This window comes from Dasypus novemcinctus, chromosome 4 (assembly GCF_030445035.2).
Source record: "Dasypus novemcinctus isolate mDasNov1 chromosome 4, mDasNov1.1.hap2, whole genome shotgun sequence".
Classification (NCBI taxonomy): Eukaryota; Metazoa; Chordata; class Mammalia; order Cingulata; family Dasypodidae; genus Dasypus; species Dasypus novemcinctus.
In genome coordinates, this window is record NC_080676.1 from 103,457,881 (window position 1) to 103,481,352 (window position 23,472).

General features: G+C 37.4%; 2 protein-coding genes and 1 pseudogene across 6 annotated transcripts in view; 1 reads left to right on the plus strand and 2 right to left on the minus strand.

Annotated features, from left to right (window-relative positions):
• The window catches only part of CMSS1 (cms1 ribosomal small subunit homolog), a 417,987-nt gene that overhangs the window by 174,346 nt on the left and 220,169 nt on the right, over positions 1–23,472 (minus strand). The gene's annotated exons all lie outside the window — the stretch shown is intronic.
• Positions 1–23,472, plus strand: part of FILIP1L (filamin A interacting protein 1 like) — a 319,853-nt gene that overhangs the window by 83,200 nt on the left and 213,181 nt on the right. The gene's annotated exons all lie outside the window — the stretch shown is intronic.
• Positions 2,236–23,472, minus strand: part of LOC101412072 (uncharacterized) — a 36,681-nt pseudogene continuing 15,444 nt past the window's right edge.

The following is a 23,472-nucleotide window of genomic DNA, read 5'->3' on the forward strand; positions in this document are numbered from 1 at the left end:
TAAAAAACTAAGATCCCCAAGCCCAAAAGAGCTCAAAGGAAAGCAGAAGAGCTGGGAGGAAGTAGACGGAAGGCAGCAGATAGGCCCAGAAGCTAAAGTCAAGCTTGTTCCTAAGGGAGAAAAGGGGTGGTGGGGAGGAGAGGGAAGCAGCAGCCCTGGAAATTAGTTTCCCAGCCCCAAGGCAGTAAAACATTTTTGCTCCTGTTCCATGGGGAAAGCGACACATAGAAAGAACTTCAACTTCATTTCTAAGAGATTTCAGAGCCATTCTAGTTCCTCCACCTGTAAAAAAGGATGCACTGGATTCTTTGAGGGGTAGGGGGAACAGTGGGTCCTGGAAAAGGAAGGGGAAAACGTGTGTGTGTGTGTGTGTGTGTGTGTGTGTTTCAGGGTCATAAGAACTAAGGCTGCCCCAGGAAAAGGAGAGGAATTGAGGCCTAACTGGAAGGGTCTAACCTGGGTTTCTCAACTTCTCTGCAACAAAAGGTAGGCTGCAAGTCAAAGCAGGAAAGTTCCAATCCTAGGTCACTGTGGCTTTTCCTTATCTTCCCCAAATTTTCCCAAAACTCTGGGCTGGAACAAGAAGGAGCCTAGAAGTCTCTCTTGCTTTGATGGCTTTCCACAGAAATCCCAAAAATACCTGATGAGAGACAGGAAGAGAAGCTAAAAATCTAAAAAGGATCAAAACCCTCTAATGATCTGAGACAGTTGTGAAATACCTTCAGTGCTAGTTATTTCTGTTCACAGGAACAGGTAGTATGATAAAAGGGGGCCACAATTAGGCCTCTGTGGTACTAGGCCCTGGTGGTACATGGATTAAACAAGTGGATGCATGGGGGTGGGGTGGGAAGGGGGACTAAACTGAACACTAACAAAGGAGAAAGGAAATAAGGTCTGATGGGAAGTGGGGGATAGAACAGACTGTACAGGGGAAATGAGATCATACCTATTTACAGAGAAGTAGAAAAGACATGGTAATGGTTATGAAATTGAATATTAACCCTGGAAAAGGAGAGAAAACTCCTCCCTCTTGCCTGGCTCTTCCTCATTCCCCTATCTTGGCCTATGCTATCCTGAGACCACTCCCCAGTTGCTCAGCTAATTCTCCAGGAAGGGCAAACTTCTATTCAAGAGCTAGGTTGGCTAGAATATAGAAAAAGAATCAGAACTGGAGGAAGCCAGCAGTGGAAATCAGGCTTGAGTAGTTACCATTGGTATAGTTCTCTATAGCCCTCCCCAAACCTCACATATACCTCAGATTCCATTTAATTAAAAGGTGGGTGAATACATCAATACCCCCCACCCCCCATAAAACAAGTATCCCAACTGAACTACTATCAATTAAAGTGCAAATCGCAGAGGGATATGGTGACTGGGCTAAAGCCATCTAAAGGCCAGAGAAAAAAAATGTGTATATATAAATCAGAGGATGGGTATCAGAAACTGGACCCTGCTCCAATTAGATCACAGCAGACCCTAGACACAAGCAACCAGTGAAGTTTCTTTGGAGGACTCTGGGGTCCAATCCCCACCACTGGGGAGAAATTACCTAATACTTTGGGTGGGGGGAAACCAGAACTTGGATGAGTTCCAGAGCCACAGATGACACTGCACCTCCACTTCTCCCTACTCCCCCTAGTCAGCTAACTCATCGCAAACTCCAACCTGGTGCCAGAGAGCTTGCTTTCCCCTTTTCAGCTCTACCCAGAAATACCTTCCACAAGGCCAATTCATGGATATTGCAGTGTTTTCAAATATAAGAAATTTCAACCAAATAAAAACAAAAAGGAAGTATTTCCTTACTTCCTCCTGCTGTGAGCCTTACTCTCCCTCCCCCAAGGCCCTTTGTGTGACTGATCTGGACACCTCATTCCTCAGTTTCTGGCTTTACCACCTTTTCCATCCTGGGAGAAGGAGGAAAAAGGGATCAAGATCAGGGATTGACCAAAAGCAGAAGGGGAAGGATAGGAGACAAAAATGTCTCCTGAAAAAAATGGGGAACACTGGGAAAGAGGATAGAAAGTAGGTCATGGTCTTGCGCCTACAATATAAAATGAAGTTTCTCTTGGAAGGTAAATCTGACCCCCAATCCCCAGAGGATAGGATAGGAGGCCAGCGGCAACAGCTGCCTGGTGTTGGTTGCTAAACCATTAAAAAGTGCCATGACGGAGCTGTCAGGAGGCAGCCTTTGGGAGCCAGGGCTCAGTGTGCCGTCACTATAGGGGCTGTGTGCTGAGAGGTAGGGATGGAGGTTATTTCTTAGCTCTCATGCTAGTTTCATACTTGTTTGCTGCTAGCCACTCCCTTGTTGCTACAACAATGGCTCATGTTCTGCTGGGACTGCTCACGGAGATCCACACCTTGGCTTTGGCCTACTGCACCCTCCAGAATCTGGGGTTCACTCTTTGTTAACTTCTTAGTTATTGCCAGGAGGAAATCATTCACATTCATAGCTATGTTGGCTGAAGTGTCCATAAACAATAAGCTGTTGTCATCTGCATACACCTGGGCCTCTTTATATTCTACCATGTGATTGTTGGCCAGGTGAGCTTTATTCCCTCTAGGGCAATAACAATGCTAGGGCTCGCCTGTCACTGTGGTTTCTTCACCCATGTCTTTACTCTGGCAAAGGTTTCCTGATTAGTAATGTCATAAATCATAATTGCAGTTTGGGCACCCCTGTAGTATATAGGGGCCAAACTATGGTATCACTCCTGTTCAGCTGTGTCCCAGATCTCAAACTTGACTGTGTGTCTCTAGACAAATGGACTGCGTAAGGAAGGCTGCTCCAAAGTGCTCTCCTGGTACTCATGGAACTGCCCTTTGAGAAAATGTAATACCAGGCTAGACTTCCCCTCTGCAGATTCCCCCAGTAGGATCAATTTGAACTGGCATATTTTGTTGGCTTGGGGCTGCCCATGGGGCCTGGCTGTGCTTCTGCTAGTATGGTTAGATTATTAGAATGGGAAAGGGTGAAGGGAGCGGGATGCCACAGAGTGGTGGAGTGGGCATGGGGAAGGGGAGGGGACTCTCAGGATTCAACAGTCCTGGGACTCTGTCTTCCCTGCTGGACCCGTGTCGAACAAACCGCTACAGCTCAACCACATCCCCCGACCCTCCTCCTCCTCATCCTGGGGAGGGGGCCCTGGCCAAATCCATAAAGATCTTAGAAGACTTTGAGTCCAAAAATTTTCCCTAATGGAAAATCAACATGCATGTCAGGTAACCATTAATTAGTTTTTACTCAATCACTCATTTCCAGTGGTAGACAGTTCTTTTTGTCACCCACAACAGCTCACTATATTTTTGCACAATCCAATGAGTATAGAGTCAAAAAGAAGGGGAAAGAAAAGTATAATGAGCTAGAAAACAGGAGTTCCAAATTCTAACATCAGTCCTACCACCAGCTCTGGTTGTATAACTTGAACAAGTCTTGGTGCTCTCTAGGCCTCAATTTCTTCATCTGTCAAATAGGGTCTCTATGGTCCTTTCCAGTTCTGAATTTCTCTATTTATAATTTCAATTCCCACTTACTGAAATGAAAATCAGTTGTGAGAAAGTTACAAAGAACTGTGAAATTTTTCTTCTTACAGTCTCACTCATGTCACAACTGGGCTGACTCTGAATACCAAGACTTTCTAAATTTTATCCTAACCCTCTGTCTTTATCTCAGCCTTTCAGATGACATGTATCTTGATTTTCCTTTGACTATTGATATCTCAAATGTTATCATGACTCAGAATCTATGCTGTCAGTCAATATATAGCTTAGTGAAAAGTTAAATTACAAAATCCCTCCGTGACTCAGTAGGTCTGGCAGAATTCTGAAGTTAAAACAAAACAACAAAACATGAGAAATGGTCTACTGTTCTTTACTACACGAGAAGTCTTATACTACCTTTTATGGAATGTTAGTAAACTGCTGATATTTGATTGTTCTTTTATGATTAGAACACATAAGCTGGAATAAATTTAAACTCAAGGAGAAACTTTTATATTCCAATAAATGCATATTTGATATAGTGTAAGTATATACAGACTATATTTCAGTTGCAAAAAAAAACTATACATTTCAATCTGATAGTAACTTGGTAGAGATTGCAAATGTAAGAGTAAAATGAACGATTACTCACTATTTTATATATGTAACTAAAGTGGATACAATTAAAAAGACAAAATGTGCCTGGGGAACCTTACTTTATTAAATAATCATTCATCATAACCAAAATCTACAGCTATGCAACTAAAACAAGGCTTATTTTCTATAAAAATAAGTGTTACTTTAAGATATTTTAAAATTAATTTTAATATTTTATAGATGTGAAAATGAAAAATAGATTTTTTTAGCCAAATAAGTCAATATTTAAAAAATCCTATTTTTAGATTCACCTATCTCTCAAATCAAGGAAAATATTAAACAAATTTTAAAATACCAAGCTAATTTTTCAATTTAGAAAGAATTATTCCAAAGAGAGACAAGGGAAGAAGCAGAGTTAATATTTCTAAGTCATTAGCAAGTACGGATGCTGAAATAACTTATAGCAACTGACAGGGATACTTGAAAAAGCTCAACAGGATGCATACATGTTAAACTTCAATAAAAGGGTGTATTAAATAAATCATCAGGTGACATATATTTCTTAAATAGTTCACAGTAATGAGTTTTGAGTCTATTACAATTGGTGTGATAGCTTATCAGGGTTAGCTCTTCTTTTGGAAATAAGAACTGACTCTCAAAGATGTGCTGTTATTATTACCAAGGATCTAGAGATTATTTTCTAAACAGGGAATGTTATTTTAAATAGTTCTTTGTTAAAAAATAACACCTATTCCCCACTGTACCTTTTAGTTTTAGGTTTTATAATTCAAAAACTACTTACTGAGTACCTCAGGTAATTGCACAATTAAAAGTTTAAAAGCTGACTGGGAAAATTTATAATTAGTAATAAAATGTACCTCAACTTCAATCTTTTAAGACCTATTCTCCAATATGAATTAAATCCTAATCTATTTATTAGAATGAATATTTTACTTTAAGGAACAACAGAAAATAACATCTTAATAGAAAGTCCAAACAATATGCATTCTCTTGCCTAGAATATTGTAATAACCCTTAACAGCTTGTCTTGAACTCAGGAGTGGAGGAGGAGTAGAGGAAATAAAATATAATGGATAAGAGCAAGGGCTGAAAAATGACAGCCTGGGTTCAAATCCCAGTTCTAGCTGTTTGACTTCAAGCAAATTACTTAGTTTGCTCCTCTGCAAAGTAGGAATAATGATATCATTTAACATAACGGGATAATGTGAGAAATAAGTAAAATAATCTGTATAGAGCACTTACCATACTGCTGATCACAATAGGTGCTCAATAAAGTTAGCTGTTCTTGTTTTTATTGCTATTATTATTAGCCCCTCTAAATTCACAGAGCAGCCAAAGGAAAATTTAATCAGTATTGACCCAACTCCATCATTCTGGTATTTAAAACCCTTTAATAAATTCCTACAGGAGTTAATAAAATCCAAATGATCTGCAAGATTTGGCTCTGCCTACCTCTCCAATTTTTCTACCACTTTCCCCCTCTCTCCCCACCTAGTTTCTCTTGCTCTCTTTCAAAGAATCCAGGTTTTTGCTTTTTAAAGTATTTTGCTTGTTTTCACATCTTCTGCTCCCTCTGTTGGTAATGCTCTTCCTCATACTCCTTGCTTGGCTAACCCTAGATCAGTGTTGTTGAAAGTAAGTCAAATTGTTCAAATGTTTTCTACCTTCTGAGATGTGGAGGTTCACTTAAAAGACAGAACTATTCACATAACATTCTCCATATTTGAACTATGTCTCCATATTCAAAACAGCAAAGCATAGGGAAAATGAAGGTTAAGGCATGAAACAATTAGCCTACATTAAGGTTCAGCTGGGTGTAAGTAGGAGGACACAATATGTAGGAGTGGAGTGGAAGAGCAGATACCATGATGTATTCATAAAGTTTGTCCCCAAGCTACTGTCTCAAGAAGAACTTGTTCTCTTCCTTGACCCTAGGCCAAAGGGGTTGGATTTAGCACAATGAATGGTTTGATTGGACCAACACTGCAAAAAAATTGCTTTTATTTATTTATTCAGTTGTTATTGAGCATCTACAATGTGTAAGGCACATTTCTAGGTGCTAAGTATACAGCAATGAACAAAATACACAAAAACAAAAGCCCTGGCCCTTTGAAATCCTAAGTTTAGTGGGGAAGACAGGTAATAAATAAGAAAAACATGTAGTATACTAGATAATGATATGTGCTAAAAAAAAAAATAAAGCAGAGAAAGGGAAAGGAATAATATGCATATGTGTGTACATGATTACAATTTTAGATGGTGAGGTAAAGGAAGGCCTCACTGAGAAGGTGACATTTGAGCAAAGTACTGAAGATGGTGAGTGGGTCATGGAGAACAGCAAGGGCAAAAGCCCCAAGGAGACATGTGGCAAACATAAATGATAAAATTATAAAAGCAAGGAAGAGACTGCTGACACAAAATTGAGGCTAATGAGCCTCCTGGAGAGGGAAGGGAAGGAGTGCAATTTAGGGGGGACCCACAAGGGCAGTCAAAGTTCTTGGTAAAGATCTCGTCCTTAAACTGGGTAAGGGGTGATAACTGGGCATGCACTGTATTGTTAATATTCCCATATATATATATTTAAAACTCTATTATATTCACTCTCTCTATATATATTTTAAAAATAACCAAAAGAATGAGATTTAAAAAAAGAAAAAAAGCGCCAATGAGGAGATGAGCTGGTATATTTGAGGAATAGGAAGGAGGCTACTCGGTTGCAGAAATGAGGTGCCTAAGTCTCATGGGTCATCATGAGGACTCTGGTTTTCATTCTGAGTGAGTTGAAAAGTCTTTGGAAGGTGGAGAGCCAAGGAGAGACATGCTCTGACTTGTCCTTCAATGGGATCCCTCTGACTGTAGGAGAGAAAGCACGGAAACAAGGAGACCAGTGAGGAGGCTATTGCAATGATCCTGGAGAGAGATGATGGTGTTTTGGACTATAGCAGTGCAGGAGGGATTGTATTAAGCAATCAGATTCTGAATATGTTTTGAGCGTAGGGCCAAGAGGAGCTCCTGTTGGAGTAGAGGGGGGGTTTTGAAAGGAGAGATTACGCCAAGGTTTCTGGCTTCAGCAAGTAGAAGAAAGGAGCTGTCAACATTTAAAATCAGGAGATTTAATTCAGTAATCCAGATTTCCAGTTTCTCTCAAAACATAGATCTGGTGTTTTGAAAAAGAGCTGGTCAACCATATAACTGCATTTTTCACATGGCAAAACTTAACTGGAGCTGAGAAGCAGCTGCCCCTTGAGCCTGGACACTACCCTTTGGTGCATTACTGTACCCACTCCTTGTAGTCTCATACCTGGCCTTCTGGGTAATAAACAGTTGTTTGTACCTGCCTGACTCTTGCAGGCAGTTGGAGTTTAGGACTCCTACCCAAAGTTCTCTCATATACTCACTGTAACAAAAATATAACAAAAACTTGTCCATAATTTTGACTAATCAAAAGGAATTTTAAACTAAGTATTTATTTAAATATTTAAATATGAGGTATAAAAAGGACATGCACGAGGAAATATTATGCCAGTTTCCCTTCCATAGCAATTTAAGAACAACCTGGGACAGAGGTATAGTCTTGTGGTGAAAACAAGCTTCTTGAAGAAACTCCTCTTGCCACATATTCTCACTTTATCAGGTCTAAATCCAAGGACCTATTTCATGGTGTTTGTTCCCAGCCCCCAGTCCAAAGTCCAGTACCATCCCTCACTCACCTGTTATTGTATATAGGGAGCTCAGAGAGACCCAGACTGCTACTGAGGGGCACTGGCTTTTAGGGTGAGCTTGGTGAGTGGCAAATCACTAATCTTCTCTGGGTTTCTGTTCCCCAACTAACAAAGAAGGGAGATGTACTACAGCAGGGCTTCTCAAACTCTTATGTGCACACTAACCCCTTGAGATCTTGTTAAAATGCAAGTTCTGCTTCTGTATATCTAGGGTAAGTCCTGAGATTCAGCATTTTAACAAGCTCCTGGGTGCTGCTGCTGCTGGTCTGTGACATCTGGGTAATAAGGGACTAGATGATTTCTAGAGCAGAAATTCTCGAAGTGTGGACTGTGGACCAGCAGCATCTGTAGCACCTAGGAATTGTCAGACATGCAAATTTTTGGGTCTTAACCCAGATCTACTGAATTAGAATCTATGGGGATAGGGACTGGCAACACAGGATATTTTTTATGTAAACTAAAGCTTGGGATCCAATGTTCTTAGACTAAGGGTCAACAAACTATTGCCCACCACCTGGCTTTGTAAATAAAACTTTACTAGATCACAGCCACATCCATTCTTTGACATATTGTCTATGTCTGTAGCTGCTTTTATATTACAATGGTAGAGTGAAGTGATTGTGTTAGAGACCACAGAGCCTACAAAAATATTTTACTATCTGGCCCCTTCACAGTAAAGTTTGCTGATCCCTGTTTTAGACAGTTATGCAACTTCACTTACTTAGGGATCTTTGTCTTAAAATAAAGTGCCTGGTAACAATGTTCTGTGGAAAAGCTAATATGATTCCTTTTACCAAATAAAAAATAACATAAACTCATATGTCTTGTTTTGCTTTGCCTATCAGGAAGCTCACAGCTATATGCAATGCTCAATAACAGCAAAACCATTTTACCTCAGGGACTTGAGTACTTCTTTCCCCTTTCTTTCATATTTCACCTGATGGTCTTCATTTTATTTTTAACTACTCAGTTGTAGATATATTTTGACTCTAGGCAACATCAAATCTTTTCTAAAAGTGTGTGGGGTAGGAAGGAAGTACTGGAAGAAAGGGAGGGGAGAAAGAAAGTGATTGTTTTTAAACCTCTGCAATTTGTTATTAGGAATGTGAGCATATATGGTTTATGAAAGAGATCACATAAACCTCATTTTCCCTGCCTCCAGCCCCAAAGCAAATTTGGCTCAGAAACCTGTGCTCTTTAAAAATTATCTTTATGCAGACAAAATAAGCCCCGAACAGTATCCGGCTGTGAATTGGTGAGGACAAGCCTTCCTACAGGTAGAGGAAATTTTTGTACACAGCCTCTCTCTCTCTCTCTTATCTAAGTCTTGTCATTTATAGACAGAAGTGATAAATGTCATGACCTGGACTAACACCCTAAAAAAAAGAAGGGTCAGTTTTGATATTAGGAAGAATTTAAAGAAAAACGCGTGTTAATCAGTAACTAAAACTACCGGTAAGCATCAGCAGCTACTTTGTGGTAGAAAACTAAAGTAAACACATAAAACTTGCATTTTCACATTCAGCCAGCAGTTAGATAAGCAAAACAAAAGGCCAGAGTGCCATTCCTTCCATAGAGCTGTGGGAAAACCCTTGCTTAAGAGTCAGAGCACCCAGCTTGGCTACCTACTAGCTTCACAAACTTGGGCAAGTCATGTAAACTCAGGCATACTCTCTAGTAAGCCCCATGTAGTTCTTGCAACTGTTTAAAGACTTGCGTTTATTCTCAAATCTGTTTTTGTCTGTTACACTTGTTATTGAAATTATATAATTTTATTAACTATTATGTAAACTGACAAAATATGACTGTGAAAGGAGAGAGTTGTTTCCTCTGAAAAGTAACTTGAATATGTGAAAAAAACCAATAAAGACAAATCACTTCAAAATGGCTATCAAGTCATGGAAGTTAGTTAGACAATTGTGAAAGACTGTAAAATAAATTATAAAAATCAGCATGATTCCTTTTAAAGTCTTACTCTACTTTAACAAAATTGAAACTGTAAAACATGGAAAATGAAATCATTATAGGTATAATTAATGCAAGAAAAATGTTAGGAAATTGTAATCAGTAGACCTATAATTAAAGAAAAGGTCTTGGCTCTACATCAAGGCTTCTACTGCAGGAAGAATGGGAATAAGAACCACCAAAGTCACAGAGGCCCCTATGCGCTCATTCAAAACCAGATGAAATAGGCCTTGATCATACTGAAACAGCTTTCCAGGAAAATAGCTGGGGAGGGAGAGGGACACTGGAGAATAGAGTTAGGGTTGTGGGAGGGAGAGGCAGACAGACTTTTGACAGTCTGGTATATCCCCAACATTCTGTCAGCTGAAGAGAGAATGAATTCATTTCTAAGAAAGTCATAGATTGGCCTCTATTAAGTTTTCCAAGAAGTAAAGATTTCTTTAATTACCAGAGTTTTCCCTCTACCTCTTCTCTTCCCAATTATTTTTTCATTTCATAATTTATGTGATTAGTAATGTTAAGTTGAATTTACCTGGGCAAGGAGCATTGCAAAACAGAAAAGAGAATGCTTTGGTTTCATGAGAGTAAGACATGCAGAGCATGAATAGTCCAAGGTAGAAATAATAGTTTTCAACGGCGAGACCAGGCCTGTAATTTTCTGCAGCACACCATGACATCATGGTTTATATGAGGCCAACACCATAAATCAAACTTTTGCTAATTAGAGATCCTTCTGCAGATCTACATTATTAGTGAAAATAATTAAAACAACCTAAGCAATAATATAAGCCAGATCTGTTTACAAAAATGTTCTTTTTCCTCCCTAAACTCTTTTAGTCTCACTATCACTTACAGATCTTTCACATTTAGTAAATTACAGACTCAGAGCATTTCTTTTAGGGTGACTTCACTTTCAAGGAATTCTTCAATTAACTTTACGTTGCTTTAAGCTGTTCATCCAACGAGAAAACAATCTGTGGTTTCTGACTCCTCTGTGTGCCAATGGCTGCCATCCATGTTTGACTTTTAGACGTACTGTCTTTTGAAAGCCAGGCTCTGTTTACATAAAACCACCCAGTTGTCATAGCATTTTGACAAGCTCTATAGAAAAACAAGGAACAATACTCTGTGGTGGCTAAACTGGGAGAAATACCACTGCAAGGGTGACTACATTGGAGACACACAATGGCATCCACACTCAATCACCTGGCTTGGGCAAGAAAGCAGCACCTATTGCACTCTCATCTGTGCCCTTTCCATTTTCAGGAGCCATCTCTTTACCACTAATTCCTTCCCCCTACCCCTCACCCCTCACTTCTCACCCCTTTCCTCTAAATGACTAAAACACCTGAAACTCATTGAAAGGTGTGGCTAGTCTAATAACAGGCAATAATGCCAGTGGAAATCTAGAAAGCAAGAGATTGCACTGCTTTTGCAATGGTTATGGTGCATCTAATGTCAGATCTTCAGCCAAATACAGTGTAATAAAAAAGCATGAGCTCAGAGGTGGGACCTCAGTCCAAACCTTTGAAATTTCCTAGATTCTGATATAGCACCTCCATTCTCTTTGCCTCCTGAGGCTCATTTCACTGATGTTTTTAAAGAAGTGCAAATAACACCTGGGCAGTGGAAAATAACCATGGGAACAAATGATGGAAACAAATGATGACTGTTGAATAAAAAGATCCTTAGGTTTTTCTACCTATCCCAGCTGAGTCAGGCAGAATGGGAATCTTCCTCATTCTCCTTTGCCCTGTGTTTGGCAGTTTTTGAGCATCTCTCACCTATGTCTGTCCTATGGAAGCACCTATGAAGCCAACTGATGTTTTGATACACTCAAGCCCAGTATAAGAGGCACATGGGATTTTTCCAAAATCACGTTTAATGCTGGTTTTATAACTAGATGTGCAATTGATGAAAACTGCAGACCTTTCCGAAGCTATGTATTGAACACTCTGACAGAGTCCCACCATAACACACATGCAAGCAGAGCCAGAGGAGCTACAATGAAGCACAGGCCAGGTGAAGCCCAAGAGCTGATGGTGGACTTGGCACTGGTTCAACTCGGTCTGGAAATGGATGAGAGAACATAGGGAAGGTCTGCCTCTTCTCTCCAGAACAAAACTGTGCCTTGATTCCTCTCAAAGCTGAAGTGCTGCTACTGCAGCACTGAATCAAAAGACCTATAGGATTCCTGAGAGATCCAAAGTGATCTTTTTTAGGAGGTACTGGAGATTGAACCCAGAACCTCCTACATGGGAAGCAGATGCTCAACCACTGAGCTGACACCCACAGGTTGAGTGCCTGTTTCCCATGTATGAGGTCCTGGGTTCAATCCCCAGTACCTCCTAGGAAAAAAAAAAAGAGCTCTGGAGTATGTCACCAGAAACACAAGTACTTTTAATATTTTTGTTTGATGCCTAGAAAGTATTAACATAAGATGACTGTTTCCTTCAAATTTCTATGTGAAAGCAGTAAGCTGGAGAATTTTGCATTGGGATTTGAGTTCTGAGCAACAGACCAGGCCTTTCTAATTAGAATGCACTGTCACTAAGAAAACTCAAAACTTTTCATTACCTTCTAATAAAAACAGTTCTTAGAAAATAAATAGTAATATGTATACTGACTTGACAATTTTTAAATTAAATCACTAAAATGAACACTTTTTAGAAACTTTGAGATCAATTAAAATATATTTATCAGTTACTATAAATTTTTAACCTGCTGTTATTTCTTTTGGTGAGAACAGGGTGAGAGAGGCTATCTTTTTGTCAGTTTATATTTTCATGTTTTTTAGGCCTTGGGAAAAGATAATGTCCATCTACAGCCCTCAAAAAAGAGAAAAGAAAAAAAAAAAGTATGGCCAAAGAAATGCTGGGTCTCACATGACCCCTCTCAATACCCACAGTCTAATGAATTGATTCTGTTTCTATACAGATCTATACAGATGCAGAAGGAATATGCTGGTTTTTTAGTGTAAACTTGTACAGATTTTGAACTTAGGGACCTTATGGCTTGTGGCTGTAAAATTGTCTTCTAGAAACCAAAGCACTAGACCATAAGTGAGATAACTCAGCTTTTAAAAAAATCTGCAAATGAATTATTTATTTTTCTTACATGTGAATAGAAAAGAATTATCTGAAATAGAAAGAGGGTGTGGGAGCAATAAAATAAATAAAGACATAAGAAGTTTGAAAGGTTGTATGGGGAAATGAAGACATTAAATGCCACATGAATTTAAAAATAAAATTACAAAGTATATGAGATGCTGGCAAAGTTTTCGGTTATAGTAAGGCTTTCCAGGAAATAAGAAAACATGTATGGTCACTACCCAGGGTGATTACTGAATCGGGGATATTAGTCAGAAAATAAAATTGCATATAATGTATTAAGCTTTCAAGCCAGTTTCCTTGTGCTGCACTCTTCTTGCCCCCAATATCACTTTAGTTATTTCCTTTAACAGAATAAAATTACCAGTGGAGCTTTTTGGAATTCTCTTCCATAAATTCCAAGTGAATAAAAAAACCAAATGAAAATAAGCCATGACGTTAAATGATTATTTGATGAAAAAGTCCTCTTACTTCATAACTCTGAGATAAAATCTTGAAAGAAAGATTGTAGTCCAATAGTATGTTAATTATACTCTTGCAAAAAAAAAAAGACACCAGCTTAAATTTATACTGAAAAGACTTTTAAATAGGGAATGAATGGAAAGGCAGTCAACAGCTATACTCAAAAAGTCTAGAAATAATTTTAGAGAAAACAGGTATATGTGCCTGCCTTTTAAGTATGCCAAAATACTACAATTTAATTTTAAATATTGGGTAATTCAAGGATTCTCAAATTTCTTCATTAAATGACTCTTCAGAAAAGATCTCAGGATACCTGTCCCTAACAGTACAAAGTACATACTAAGGAATTTCATTCTTCAGCTACTATGGTATTTCTTACTTGTTCTCATTGTTAAGGACTTAATTCATTTTCAGCTTAAGTGATAATCAGATTTAACAATGCAATAAAAAATATTTTGTAGATATGATTTTTAACCTTCCTGACTTAAAAAATAAAATAAAATACAGTCTCCCTAAATGATAGACATTTTCAGGACACATCATTTTGATTGGGGAGAATATCAGAATGAGCTTGCTCTAGAATTCTTTATTAAAAATTCTTTATATAAAGTTCTACATTACTGTTGACCAAAATTAAAGCATATATCTGGCAACGCTAAAATGATTCATAAGGAAGCTGTGAACTGTAATTAGAAAGAAATATTTTGATTAATATTTTAGACACAATTAATTCTCTACTTCAATTGGACAACACTGATAGAGGTATCATAAAATCTGCATCTGTTCCTAGAAGTGCTATTAAAAAAGAGATAAGAGAAATGTCTGATTTACACATTTATAGCAAAATTTCACTTATCTAAAATGTTGGAACAAGACAGAGACTCATGAAATAAGCAAACTGATAAAAAGGGCTCACAATGAGACAAAATCTGCATTTTATGGACTTTTCATATTAAAAATTCCCTAGTGTGTTCTTGTTGTATACACAATATTCACATGGCTGGTTATTTTTGTTTCCAGCTAACAAAATATATGAAACATCACATTAGGAAGAGAGGCTCAGACAGGCACAGTCACAGGAGTCTGGTATTCTTCACAGTTAGGAAATCAGAAAAACTATAAAATGCTGACTCAGTAACCCCAAAGCATGGCATTAAGAAACTGTCTAGTACAGTGGTAAAAAGACTATGCATCCAAAAGGGCCTGAGAGAATCATCACACACAGTAGGTGCTAAATAAATACAAGCTGAAAATGAAGTGAATTGAATGATGACCTAGAGTCATTAAGAGCTTAAGTTACGGTCAGCATATGTTCTTTTAAGGCGAAAAAGAGGAAATATTTTAGAAAACATTCCATCTAAAATAGTTAAAATAATAAATTTTGTTAAAGTTTTGGAGGGTATGGTGGTGGTGGAGTGGGTGGGATCTTTGAGCATTGAGAAAACTGTACCATCCCAAATCACCAAAGATTCTAGAAAGTAGAGACTTTCCTATAGTAAAAATATCTTCATAACTTACTTTTCTGAGTGCAATCTTTAAACTTAATAATTTATGAAGATATGATAGAGAGAACAGCAATTTATACATATAATTTAAGGTAAAAAAGTTCTTCCAATAAAGATTTTAACTCCATTAACTATGTGACACACTTAACCTTCTTAGGCAATCATTTTTCATTTGTTACAGAATCAAAATTAAAATATTTTATATTTATATAATGTAATTTAATAACTTTGTTTAAAAATCTTAACAAATTTCATATTAGTGTAAATTAAAGTTTTAAAGTACAAAAGAACTACAGAATGACTCTATATTTAGACAATAACAACCGAGACTATAACACAAAGACACACACACATGCATGTACACATTCTCATCTTTCTTTCCCTTTCCCTTCCTTCCTTCCATCCGTCTCCCATGTGATCAGGGGCTGAAGATAAGCATGAAGGGATAAGAGGGGGATTGAGAATGCTTGATCATGTAGATCCAATGTAATACCAATCAAAATTCCAACAGCCTACTTTACAGATTTAGAAAAGACAATTACAAATTCTTTTGGAAGGGAAAGTACACCCAAATAGCCTCTAAAAAAGAGGAGCAATGTGGGAAGAATTTCACTGCCTGACTTTGAAACATATCATAAAGCTACAGTGGTCAAAACAGCATATTACTGGCATCAAGACAGACACATCGATCAGTGGAATAGAACTGAGAATCCAGAAATAAACCCTCACCTATATGGTTAACTGGTTTTTGACAAACTTATCAAGTCCATGTTAATGGTACGAAACAGTCTCTTCAATCAATGATGTTGGGAGAACTGGATATCTATAACCAAAAGAATGAAAGAGGACCCCTATCTCACTCCCTATATAAGAATCAACTCAAAATGGATCAAAGGCCTAAATATAAATGCCAGGACCATAAAACTATTAGAAGAAAATGTAGGGAAATGTCTTCAAGATCTTGTAGTAGGTGTCGTTTCTTGGACATGCTTCTCAAAGCATGCATAATAAAAGAAAAAATAGATAAATGGGACCTCTTCAAAATTAAATACTTTTGCACCTCACAGAATTTTGTGAGGGTGAAAAGGCAGTCGACTCAATGGGAGGAAATATTTGGAAATCACGTGTCTGATAAGGGTTTAACAGCCAGGATATATAAAGAGATGTTACAACTCAAAAATAAAAAGACAAACAAACCAATTAAAAAATGGGCTAAAAACCTGAATAGACATTTGTCCAAAGAAGAAATACAAATGGCAAAAAAAACAAAAACCACATGAAAAAATGCCCAACATCACTAATGATTAGGGAAATGCAAATCAAAACTACATATGACATATGTGAATATGACATATTTCACACCTATCAGAATGGACACAATTAAAAAGACAGAACTACAAGTGTTGGAGAGGATGGTGAGAGATAGGAACACTTAATCACTGTTGGTGGGAATGCAGAATGGTATAGCTACTGTGGAAGACTGTTTGGCAGTTCCTAAAGAAGTTGAATATAGACTTGCCATATGACCCTGCAACACCACTACTGGGTACATACCCAGAAGAACTGAGAGCAGTGACATGGACAGACATCTGCACACCTATGTTCATAGCAGCATTATTCATAATTCCTAAAAGTTAGAAACAACGTAGGTGTCCATTAACTGATGAATGGATAAACAAACTGTGGTCTATTAACATGATGAAATATTATACAGCTGTAAGAAGAAATTAAGTCATAAAGCATATGACAACATGGATGAACCTGGAGGACATTATGTTGAGTGAAGCAAGCCGGATGCAAAAGGACAAATACATGATTGTGTTACTATGAATCAAATTCAACAGATTCTCTTGTGTAACATATTGTATGATTTTAAAAAATTTTCATGTATCCAGTACATTTAATTGAATTTACATGTATCCAGTACATTTAATTGAGAAATGTATGTTTTTATTCAACTGTTTTTCAGATAATTGTTTATATTTTGAATTACTAAGTGTACAAATAAAGTAAAAAAAAAGAATTCTTGATCATTTACAAAGTCTAGAAAGAGGAAAATGGAATTAAAAATAATAGAATCAGGGAGTGGATATGGCTCAAGCAATTGAGCACCTGCTTCCCACATGGGATGTACTGGGTTCAGTTCCCAGTGCCCCCTAAAAACAAAAAAACGGTGATGTTTTCCATAGAACAAGACTCACTGGTTGAAAGTACAAAGTGTAGTTCAAGATCCAAATAGGGAACAAGATCATAAAAAGTTACAAATCAAACCTGGAGTGGTTGGGAGGTTATCAATAAATTTAAAAGACAAGTATAGGCTACTCTTCCAAATCTAACTGATGAGTAGTATGACATTTTTGGAGAAGAAAAAATATGTTCAAAAAGTCAAAGAATGACTAGTGTGAGGAAATAGGGCTCTCACAGATTAAGAGAAAGCAAAGGAACTGGGTTATAAAAACTTGTCAGTTTACTAGCACTGTCCAAGGGAAAATAGTTTTAATTTTAGATAAAAATATCCTTAGAATAAAGAAGGAGAATTCATCAGTCTGCTTTATTCATTACTTTTATTCTCATGCCATATTCAGACAATGTCTGAATTATAATTAGATATTCTGCACAGACCTACCCAATATCAGATTCAGGCAACTCTAACTCTCAAACTAGGTACAAGATGTCATCTACTACAAATTCATAGGAGCACTGTCATTAGAAGGAAAGTCTCCCTTTTGGGAATCTGGTAATCATGAGCCAGATTTTTTAAAACACTATTTTTTGAGAATTTACTATGTGGCAGGTCCACTGCATCGCCTCATTATTTCTTTCAACCATCAAATGTGGTTGCAATTATTTTACATTCTACAGTCCTTCCCCACATTAAAAGTATATTGGAGTGCCTACTGTGCACCAGGCACTGCAGCAAGAGCTACAGGTCCAACAATGAGCTGAAGACAATACCATCTCTAACTTTATGGAGCTTTCAGTCTAGTGAAAGCAAACAGAGGAGGACACTGAGGTACAGAGAACTTAAGAGCCAGATTCTCTTCGTAATCTCAGTCATAACTGCAGCAACTTTTATTTCAATAATGTCAGCATTCAGTTCCAAGGACCGCTAGAATTTAGAAACAATGACCTTGTGACTGAGAATGTTTAAAAAATATTGTTCAAATGTTTAGGAGGAGCTTACTTTACAAAGGAAACAAAGAGAATACAGTCATTCCATTATCTATTGACTTTAGTTTTAAACATTCTTTCTAGGCTTTATCTAATACAACTTATTGACCTTGAAATGGACTGCTCTCAGAATGTGCTTATTGGATCCAGAAATCAATCCATTACTGGTGATTTAATCTAGAAAGCTTGGTAACAATTCACTTTATAGTTGAAGAAACCATATGTATGTGCTTTTTCTGATGGCAGTTTGACTGAGCTAAAATGGAATGGAGTATATGAAATAGTTAATTTGGCCTGGGGTGGAGCAATCTGAATTCTTGAATCATGAGAACCTCTCCCAGTCTTCACAGTATTAGGCATGACTGTTATTCCCTTTACTAAGTGATATGTAAAAGTTTCCTGATTTTCTCTAAATTTATGGGAAAAAAACTATACTAGAAGGTTGAAGTTTTCTCTGAATGACCACTTTCTTGGAAAATACAAAGAACGCTTTTTATGATTTTGGTTTGGGATGTTTAATGATACTAATGAGAAAACAAGAGATATTTAGGAAAGAAAAAGGGAAAGCAGCATTAAAATTAATTTATTTTTATACAAGATATTAATTTTATCAACCTCCCTTCTGGTGTAAAGATATACATTTTGTCATAACCTACAAAATTGTGTGGGACAGAGTGTAATTATAATGTAAACTATAGTCTATGGTTAGTGGCAGTGTTTCAATATGTATTCATCAATTGTGACAGATGTACCACACTGATGAAAGATACTGATGTGGGAAAGTGGGGGAAGGAAAGGGGGTAGGGCATATGGGACTTACTTATATTTCTATTTTTTAAAATTTTTAAATTTCTTTCCCCTTCCCTCTCCCCCCCACCCCCCCCAATTGTCTGGTCTCTGTGTCCATTTGCTGCGTGCTCTTCTTTGTCTGCTTCTGTTGTTGTCAGTGGCATGGGAATCTGTGTTTCTTTTTTTGTTGTGTCATCTTGCTGTGACAACTCTCCGCGTGTGCAGCGCCATTCTTGGGCAGGCTGCACTTTCTTTTGTGCTAGGTGGCTCTCCATACAGGGTGCACTCCTTGCACGTGGGGCTCCCATAGGCGGAGACCCCCCTGCGTGGCATGGCACTCCTTGCGTGCATCAGCACTGCACGTGGGCGAGTTCCACACAGGTCAAGGAGGCCTGGGGTTTGAACCGCAGACCTCCCATGTGGTAGGCAGACGCCCCAACCACTGGGCCAAGTCTGCCTCCCCCTTATATTTTTAAAGTAACATTTATATAATCTAAAATTTCTTCAAAAATAAAAAAATAATTTATAAAAAGAAAATTACAGGGGGAAAAAGACTGATGAAGATGATGAAAATCCAACTCAAGTGTAGAATAAATCAACATGTCAGTTTATTTTGAAGTTTTTCAACTTTTTTTCTGAATATTTTGAGTTAAAGGCTGTTGTTCATCCTTTGTTCCCCATCCACCATTCCTTCACAAAAGTTTTCAAAAGAATTCTAACTTAGGTACATGATTATGTTTATGTGAATTATCAGAATCTCAATATGAGGAGGCAGCCATGCAATATAATATGTTGCCAAATACAAGGTAACTAATTAAAATGAAAGTTCTCCATCTTAAAATGTCTAATATTAATATATATGTATTCATCTATTCATTCATTCATTCACTATTCATCCAACCAAAAGCACAGTGCTTTGCAGAGAACAAATGGTTCCTACTCTAACTGCTCTTGGACTTGTGTAGCAGGGCCTACCTCTGTGTACAGGTGAGGTGGTATTTAGTTCAGGAAGGAACTCTAAACTTTAAACATGGAATGTCAATGTCATCCTATCAGTGTTTCATCCAATATCCAAGAATTGTGACTCTTCTCTCAACTAGCAACAATTAATGCCAATTTCTCATGGTCTCAATTGGGTTTATAACTATAAACTGTCATGTATTTAATTTAAAAAATTAATACTGAGGAGAGGGAAAAGATAGTAGAGGAGGAGAGTCAAAGAAATTGGTATCCAAATGAATATTTAAAGTTAGATCTTTTTATCATGTTAGTCCCTAGAAGAAAACATACAATGCAATTTCAGTCAAGAAACACTAGGGAAAACACATGATGCTAGGAGTAGGGTTTTTAGGTTCTGGTTGATTACTACTAAATAGATATATAACCAACAAGAGTTTTAGAGTCTAATATGTGTGCTTAGTTCCATGGATAAAGAAACATGCCCTCAAGTAAAAAAGAACTGCTGGGATTAATGATCGAGGCATTACAGAAAGTATACCAAATAGAGATATTCTCCTGTACTAGTGAAAGGTTCCAGAACGTTAGGGAAAAGTCATTTGCTGTTATGATGTATCCTCTTTGTATCTCTTATTATGCTCACTCTCAGACTTCCAACATCTACTATTAAGGATCACAAGTGCTGTACCATCTCTGTTACACAGAATCCTGGGTTTGTACTTTTTAAATTGTGTATTGTTTCTTCTATTATAATAACTTTTAAAATAAAGAAATACCTAAAGACTTAAACAATGATTTAAAAGATAAGTTCTCTGTTGATACAGAATGCTTTTCCCAACATGTCCGGTAATATTATCAGGAACGCCAGATTTTTCACCAAATAGAATCTGAAAGCAACTGCTCTAAACTTGGTGGGATTCTCAGAAGTTAAGTCCAATTCTTTCTAAATATAACTAGATATAATAACCTTTTCATTTCCTGATGTTCTAAAGGGGAAAACTATTGAAAAAATAGCTACAAAGAGGTATATTTATTTCAATAATGTTTCTTTTTGACATACAAATATATTTAGTTATGTGCCTTTTACCTTGTTTCCCACTTGCTCCTTTTTTTATGCATTCCAGACAGAGTACACTACTGAGGTCAATCTTGTGGGAAAATATGGATTGAAAAAACAAAAGTTTATATCATTTGATAAAAATAGTAATACTTTACCAAATGGAAAATTCCGTCAAATGAAATGTCTCTAATCAGATGACTTACCTAAAAATAAAAGAAACAGAAAAGAGTAAGAATTTTGTATTGTACTCAACCCTCAAATACTAGATTCCCAAATCCATGGCAGATAATCTTAACAACCGATGAACAATCCAAAGCAAACAGAACTATACCAGGCCAGGAAACACCAATTCCTTTAGAAACAGTAATTAATGTCAGAAAGGAAACTGCAAACATGGAGTAAAAGCAACGGGGAAAGGAAGTAGTATGTACTTTCAAATCACTTGGCTCTCATATATATTTTAAAAGGTTGGTTTAGAAAATGTGAACACATATGCATATAAAGTCCACAGCAAAACCGTGGCACTACATGTGCACCACCTTCCCCCTCGTTACTGTCTTAGAGAGAGACTGTCAAAGCTTCAAACTCTCAAACATCTTTGCCTCATATGACTCAAAAAAAAGGTGCCATTGTATCAACTGCTACTGTAATTTCCGTTGTTGATTTTCCTTCCTCCTTAACACTTAGATGTCTTGGCTGTTTGCTTTTTTATTTTCCAAAGTGAATGGTGATGTTCATGAAAGGTGCCAGATTAACAACCTGGGAAATTAAAAGCTTGCTCTATCAAGAGAAAAGGCTCAGTGTAGAGGAGGTGATGAAAGTTTCCCCCACACTGTTACTGCCTATGTATGTTAGCTCTGACCCACGGACGGCTTTCATGGTCCATTAACTGACTGCTCAGGTTGCTACAGGGGGAGGCAATCTTGTTCCTGCTTTTAATGCTGTCATTGTTATTACACTACTGCAAGCTCCAACTCCATCAGTGAGAGTATCCAATAAGTGCCCACATGGAAACTTACATTAACTGCCATTTTGTTTCAGGATAACAGGAAAATAAATTGAACTGTATCTTATTTTCTTTAATAATACTGCAAGTTTGGTTAAAATCCATTATGTTCTTCAATTAGGAGGCAAAGTTTTGAGTGGTCAGGTTGAAAAAGCCCTTACATTCAGACCTGAAATGCAGTCACCTGTATTAAACTTGAATTCTCCTTCAGGGACACTGATCTAGTATTTAAAATCTATAGACCTATTATTTTTCCTTTTGATTTTATCTCAAATGAGTTAATTTTATTATTATTTATTAGCTGCCATGGTAAAGGTTTGGTGGATGTTGAGCAAAACTATTGTTACCTATGAGATCAGAAAATTACAGTCAAATAAAGAAAAAAGCCCTTTCCTATATTTATGAATGTTCCAGCTTTCTGAACTGAGTACTTTAATTGTCTCACATGCCCAGGGATCTATGAAATAATTTTGTTCAACTAGTTAGATACCTAACAACTATTTAGTGTTGGCACTTCATATGCTATGTTAGTTCTCCATATAAAATATAAGAGCCAGAGTGAGACAAAAATTCTCCTATTCCAGAATTTTTAACAATAAGGGTTAAGGCTAGCAGGGCTGGCAAACACATGCAAAATATTAATTGAACAGTGAAGTACCACACTGAATTCTGCTAACAGACCAATGATTACTTAGTGATTGTTTGGAAAGATCATAGTTGTACCCTAACTTTGCCATTGTTCTTCTTTTGGTCAAAGACCAAATTCTCTGTAGTTAGAGTAGATTTCCATCTTGATATGGACAGCACTTCCCGTAATTTCTAATCTCTAGAAGGGCTGGAGCATGAGAATTGCAGGGTAACAATGTCTACAGCAAACACATGGTAACAATTAGATGAAGGGTGCCCTGGCTGCATCTCATATGGAAATCTTAGAAAATTTTCATTGGGAACCTTCAGCTGTTTTTTTCCTTCTTTGCCATGCATAGCCTTTATCAAATGAGGCCTTGCGGTATTAAAACATTTGGCACTGGCTCAAGTCTATGCTATTGCTGGCAAAAGATCTAATTGGGAAAGAGGAGTGGAACAGTTACCAGTTACCTTTATCAGAAAGGACCTTAATGTTATGGAAAGCCTCCTTCCTCCCCACTGTTTAGGCAACCTTACTGAAGGACTTAAACCCAGATATGAGGAAAGAGATTATCTCTAAAAGCAGCAGCAATTTATTGTAATTACATTAGTACAGACATCAGGAAGGTGGAAAATGTTATGCCATTAATGACAAAATAGATGAGGAGGGTGACACCCTTTGTATAGATCTCAGGCAAGGTTGTACTGGGGAAACCAACTCCAAACCTAATTCTCAGAGGTCTCAGTTTTCTAAATCACAAACAAATTAGAACCTATTAATAACTACTTGGAAAACTAATAACCATGTGCTATGTAATGAACAGTGGGTGGGAGGTTATGAGAACTGGGTCACCAACAGACACCAATGATTCTCCTGCCTTTACTCCCTCAGTGGCAGGTCTTGCCAACTTCCTGTTGCCACCAGTCACGTAAAAGGAGATGATTGATATTTTGTTGCCAACAATTACTACTTATAACAATGATGGTCAAAGCAACAAGG